This window comes from Vulpes vulpes, chromosome X, assembly GCF_048418805.1.
Source record: "Vulpes vulpes isolate BD-2025 chromosome X, VulVul3, whole genome shotgun sequence".
Taxonomy (NCBI): domain Eukaryota; kingdom Metazoa; phylum Chordata; class Mammalia; order Carnivora; family Canidae; genus Vulpes; species Vulpes vulpes.
In genome coordinates this window covers 98,086,345-98,092,344 of record NC_132796.1, presented here as the reverse complement: position 1 = coordinate 98,092,344, position 6,000 = coordinate 98,086,345, and the positions used below count along the sequence as shown (strand labels likewise).

The window sequence follows — 6,000 nt, the reverse complement described above, 5'->3', positions numbered from 1 at the left end:
CGAGGGGGGCTGGACTTAGCCATCCAGGGTCCCCGGAGAAGGGATTTCTCTCCGAGGCATTGTGTGGGGGCTTCCCGGCGGGAAGGGCCCCGACAGGGGGCCAGGAGCCCCGACCCCGCCGCGTGCGGGGGAATGAGGGGCGCGGGCCAAGAAAGGGGCGCGCGACGTGGGTTCTGCAGGGTCCCTGCTCTCGCGGTCCCCGGGGGCGAGCGAGCCGTGAGGGGAAGGAGAGGCCGCGCGGGCCCCTGGCACGGCTCCCCCTGCCGTGCTGGCGACCGCGGCGGGCCGGGGGTGGAGGGGCGCTGTTTCCACCAAGACGCCTCGTCCCTCCCTCGCTCCCTCACCCACCCCGCCCGCCCGCCCGCGGTCCCTCCCGTCGGTCCCTCCCTCCGGCTCTTCCCTCCCTCCCGCCCTGCCTCCTTCGCGCCCGCCCTAGCCGCCGCCTGCGGGGACGTGTGTGTCTCTAGTGCAATTTCCCCTTTCGCTCGGGTGTCTCAGTGCAGGTCTCCGCTGGCTCGCGCCCCCTCCCCGGGCGCCCCCGCCGCCCCCTCCCTCGGCGTGGCCCTCCCCGGCGGCCACCCAGCTCCCCCCGCACTCCACCCCGCCCCCCGGAGTCGTTTTATCAGGGGCGCCGCCGTCTCACCTGGTATTTGCATCTCGCCCTCCAACTTGCCATTGGCGGCGCGACGTGTGGGAGAGCCCTGCGCCTCGCCCGCCCGGACCAGCCTGCCCCGGCGCCGAGGTGAGTCACGGGCGCAGGGCCGCGGGGGCAGGCGGGCAGGGAGGAAAGAGGGAGGGAAGGAGGGAGGGGGACGGTGGCCCCGGCGGCTGCGGGGACCGACCGGGCGCCGCGCTCAACTTCCACTTCTCCTTTCGCCGGCGCCGAGGTCCCGGCGCCACTGGCCCGGCCCTGCTTCCGAGGGGAGTAGGCGGGCTGGGGGGAGGGTGGGGGCCGCTGGGGACCCTCGGCTGGGCCCCTGGAGCGGGGAGGGGACTGCAGCGACTGACCCCAGCCCTGCAAGCGAGCCCACCCGGCCTCAGGTACGTCGATGGCGCCGGTTCTTCGAGCTTTCGGGGACCTCGAAAAGTTTGCCTGAAGGCGGGATCGGGGACGCTGGGGCCCCGGAGTGTAGGGCTTGGGGGCCCAGGGAATGGTGGGAGAGCCGCGGCGTGTTGAGTCCCGCCCTTGCCTCGCCCCACCGCGTGTGTTGGGGAACCCGGGCTTCTGAGCCAGGGTTAGAAACGGAATCGAATTCCCAAGGCAGGGTGGGGGGCCGATTTTCCCGGGCCCCGGGGGTTCCGTAGCGGGGCCGATCGTGACAGAAGGCCCCCTCAGCGCTCGGTGCTCGAGGGCGGGAGGTCAGACCGCGGAGCGGCAGGGCTGCCAGATTGATCGGGCGGCCCCCCGCGCCTCTGGGGCCAGGCGCCTTGGTAAAACACACTCACTAGTGTAAAACACGCGCGCGCGGACGGACACACACACACACACACTCCCCTATGACTTGAATAATTGGGTTGCCAAAATAGAGACCTCTTGGCAGGGGCCAGAGTTTCCGTGTGAGCAAGACGCCAGCCTTCCCGCTCCCGCGTTCCCGCTCTCCCGGTTTCTCCCGCCTCTCGGTTCCCTCCTCTGCTGCAGGCAAGGGGATTGAGCGGCCACACAGCGCGGGGTGCCTTGCCGGCAGCGCTTTGCTTTGGGGAACTGCCCGGGCGGTGTCTGCTTTATGAATTTCTGGTGCCTCCACCGCGCCCTAACTCTGCTGTGCTTTCCTCTGGACTGTGTGTAGGGAAACAGACCTCCTCACCAGAGTCACCTCCTGACCCCTTGGTACCTCAAAACTGAGCCAGGTTCTCCCTGGCTGCTCCCCACCCCACCACACACACCCCAGCCTTGGGATTTGATGGCAGTTTGATTCCTGCCCCTCATCCCTGTGCCTGAGATTGAGGCCTGTCTGGTCCTGCAGCTTCTTCTGGTTAATGTTTGACAGTTCATTGTGGCTAATCATTTTAATTAGCTCTTAAAGTGGGGAGGAACAGTTAACCTTGGACTTCTCGATTTTGGCCTGGTGGGGCCTCAAATGGGAGGAGTGCGAGGGAGGTGGGGAGGTAGGAGCGGAAGTGAGGTCACCACCTCAGGGCCTGAGCCACCACTGCTTGGCCCCAACAGCTGGTGGGCACGCCCATCGGGGACTCACCCCCTGCAGGCTGACCCCTGGCCAGAGTGCCAGGTTGGAGAGGGGTGAAGGGAACAGATCTGGCTCTCCCCTTGGGGGAGACAGGACACTTTGGCACCAAAAATGGCCAGGGAACACGTATGCCCAGTAAGAATGCAATCCCTCCTTGCAGTTGGTTACACAGGGTTTTACCGGTTAGAAGGCGCTTTCTCAACCATTGATTCAGTGGACCCAGAGCCTAGTGGGGGTGCTGTCTTGAGTTAAGTGAAAGGCTTCACTATCTTGGAGGACTGGTTATCCTAACCGATGTGGGGAAGAGGCTGCCTCGCATGTGGTAGTTTCTGGGGCTGTGTTCTGTTCAAACCCCAGGATGTTTTTTCGGGGGGGGGGGGGTGTTGAGCAGACTCCACGTTGCCACCCTCACCCAGCCTCTAACTGTGAGCCGAAGGAGTGGCTTGTTTGCAACTATGTCTGGCATTCCTCCCACTGCTCCACTGTTTGCTCGGTGGTTGCTCAGGAGCTGGCGCCCACCCCAGGACAAGGTGGGGGCCTGCAATCCACTCTCCCCCTGCCAAATGCTAAGTGGTAGCACGGTGGCTTCTGTCTTCTCTGTCCCATGTTGGGATCTAAAAATGAAGGTGCTGTGGTCTGTCATTCATACGCCTGATTGATAGACTATCCAAAATGCCCATAGCCTGCAAAGTTCAGGGCTTTTGTCTCTGAAGAGGCCCAGCCAGGCACAGGCCGAGGGGATTGCTTGCCCAGGGAAATCCTGGCTCCTCAGCTTGGCCTTGGACCTTGCCACTCCTCACCCCCAACCCCAACTTCCATGCCTAGAGCCAGACTATCTGGGTCTAAAAACCAGCTTTGTTATTTACTAGCCATGTGACCTCAGTCTATTGTATGCCTTGGTTTACCCATCTGTCAAATGAGCCCTACCTCATAAGATTGCTGCAAAGATCAAATATATCGAGATACATAAGCTGCTTATTAGAACAGTGTATGGCACATAGTGAGCATGGACCAGCACTATAGTATTATCTAATACGGTGTCTAAAACTCAGATTCCACTCAGCAAACATTTGTGGAGAGCCAGTCCCCGTGGCAGGCATGGGTGAAGTGGCAGTGAGGAAATATGGTGGTGAAGAAGACTCCACATGCCTTCCAGGATTGTGTATAGCTTCTGCTGTAGGCCAGAGTTGGGGTGCAGGGCGTGGGAGGGAGCCAGGGGCAGTGGCAAGGTCATATATAAATAACCATAATTCAAAGCCAGGCTGGAATACTTGAGCTAGTGTGGGGAACCAGGCATCCTAGGTCTCCTTGCCTGGGGACCCTGGCTGGGTCTTGGTCTGGTTGTACCCTCTGAACTGCTTTGGGAATTGGATGAATGATGGGGAAATGGAGACCTACTTTCTTCATGGGCTGCAGGTGGCATGATTTGTTGGGTTCCAGGGCAGGATGCACATTTACTTAGCGCCATCCCCAAACACCCCTCTAGCCCTCTGCCATACCCCCACCACCTCCCGGAGGTCCTCTGCTGAGCTGGGAAGGGCTTCAGGCAGCCTTCTCTCCTCAAGCTTGGGCCTGACCTAGCCTGGGCTTGGTTATCTCTCCAGGATTTCTAAACTGCAAAGAGGTTTCTGGCTTCACTGCCGATTTATTCCCTTTGTGGTTTTCAGACTGAAAACTAGTTCTGCAGGGGAGGAAGGAAACTCATCCGAAGTACCCAGAATCCCATGGGCACTTTCCTAGAGGTCAGGGGCTTTTCTCATCAACACCAACCTGCCTGCAAACCTCTGGCCGCTGAGCCTCGGATGGCCGGTAATAGTGGCCGCGCCAGTAATGCCCTATAGCTCCCGCCCCAGTGCTGGTTGCCAAGGAACTGCTGGTCGGGGTGCTCATGAGGGTTCTGACCTCACAGGGGCTGTTGAGTTTCAATTCAACAGCCATTTATTAACACCTACTGTGTGCCCAACCTGTGCTAGGCCTGGTGGAGGGGCTGAGCCAAGGAGGTGCTGGGGAAAGATGACTAAGATGCTGAAACAATCAGAGGCGAGGACGGGCAGCCAGGTCAGTGGCTGGTCAGGTGCTAATTGTGCTCCTCCAAGCAGGGGCCAGAGGCGGCCAGGGCTCTGAGGTCGGCATCTGGAGGAGGGAGGGAAGGCTTTGTGAGGGCCTAGGCAAGCTAGACCTTGGGGGTGGGGCGCGGGGGAGATTTGGCTGGGCCAAAAAGGGAGAAAAGAGGCCTTTCTCTGTCTTCCCTGGCCACAGACTGACCTTCGAAGGCTGGATAATTGTTTGGCAAATGCGTGTCACATAAAAGACCAGGTCAGTGAGCGTGGGTGGCTCAGGGCAGACCCCCGATCTCCACTGCAGGAGATAGAAAGTGGCCGGCCCAGACCCCAGACGGGGAGCTGGGGGAGCCTGGCGGGTATTGATAAGACACAAAGGGTAGGCAGGCTTCCCTGCCACCCAAGCTGAGGGGATTTGATTTCGAGCTGCCCCCCACAACACACATACACACACACACACACACACACACACACGGACCCTGGGGGAGGTGGATGGAGAGAGAGGAAGAGAGGTAGAAGGCACCAAAGGGACAGGAAAACTGACACACCAGTGGTGTTTGCAGCAGACATGGGCTGGCCAGGTCCCACCTTTCCCTAGGGTGTTGGGATTTCTCTGGAAGCCAGGAGGCTTAGGTGGAGGATAGAGATTTTCATTTCCTCAGACAGCTGGGAACCCAAGAGTCTAGAGAGTCCCACATGTTTCCACCCAGACCACCCTGGCAAGGGCAAGGGATAGCTATACATTTCTTCTGCTGCTTTTGTGTCTCCCATGGCTGACTGTACAGGGGAACTTGGCTCTTTCTGGGTTTAACTGGAGCAAAACACCCAGACACACACATATCCTCCCCTCCCCCACATTACTTTTCCTCTCCCACTGCCCTCTTTCCCTGCCCCCTCCCCAGCACATTGCAACACCAATAGGACACACCAGAGAGTGCCCTGGCTTCTTGGCTGGGGAATCATGTCCTAAGGTGAGCTATTTGGCAGAGACTCCAGCCTCCCATCGGAGAAGGAGGTTCAGGGAAAGGTGTTTCACGCAGGAGGGTCTGCAAGGGAAAGTGCTGGAACATTTCTCAAACCAACGAGAAGAAAGGTTAAGCAGCTTGCCCAGGTTGAGCAAGCTATGCCTTAGATTCCGACCTTCTTGGAGGACCATTTTATTGTCCCAAAACTGGTACTTCCTGCTTCTTAGGCCAACTGCCCTTCCTGAAGCTTCCTTTCCTCTTCCAGTCTAACCTAATATCCTTCCAGAGAAGTGCGTTGTCTAGAAGTGGGGAAGAGCACAGTCTCTCTATGTTAATATTCCAGACCTACAGCTTAGTGACGGTGTGAGTGTGGGCTGGTCTCTTAAGCACCCTGGATCTAAGTGCCCACCCTCCAGGGTCACCATAAGGATTAAATGAGATAGTGCAGGGTCAGCACTCAGCATCGTGCCTGGCACATAGCTACTGCCCCCCAGGTGTTAGCTGTTATTATTCCTGTGGCTGTTGCTGCTGTCACTTCCCTTCGCACACCCTTGGCTTTGCTAACTCCAGGGATCATTTGGCAGGGCCTGCCATACTCATTCTCCAAACTGTGAGGGAGACTGTCCATCTCTTTCCGCTAACCCTTTGTTAAAGTCTGCTGTCACACAGGAGTAGGAGGGGATGTGTGTGTGTGTGTGTGTGTGTGTGTGTGTGTGTGTGTAATAGATAGTTTTTCTGAGTGGCAGGCAGTGGTGCTGTGAAGACCAAAAATCAAGTCCTTTTTTAAAA

At 58.7% G+C, this 6,000-nt stretch overlaps 1 protein-coding gene across 1 annotated transcript in view; it reads left to right on the top strand.

Annotated features, from left to right (window-relative positions):
- The first annotated feature begins 409 nt into the window (after positions 1-409).
- Positions 410-6,000, top strand: part of ELF4 (E74 like ETS transcription factor 4) — a 41,071-nt gene continuing 35,480 nt past the window's right edge. Inside the window, exon 1 of the mRNA XM_072744963.1 lies at positions 410-742. The gene's annotated coding sequence lies outside the window, so the exon portion shown is untranslated. The remainder of the gene's footprint in view (positions 743-6,000) is intronic.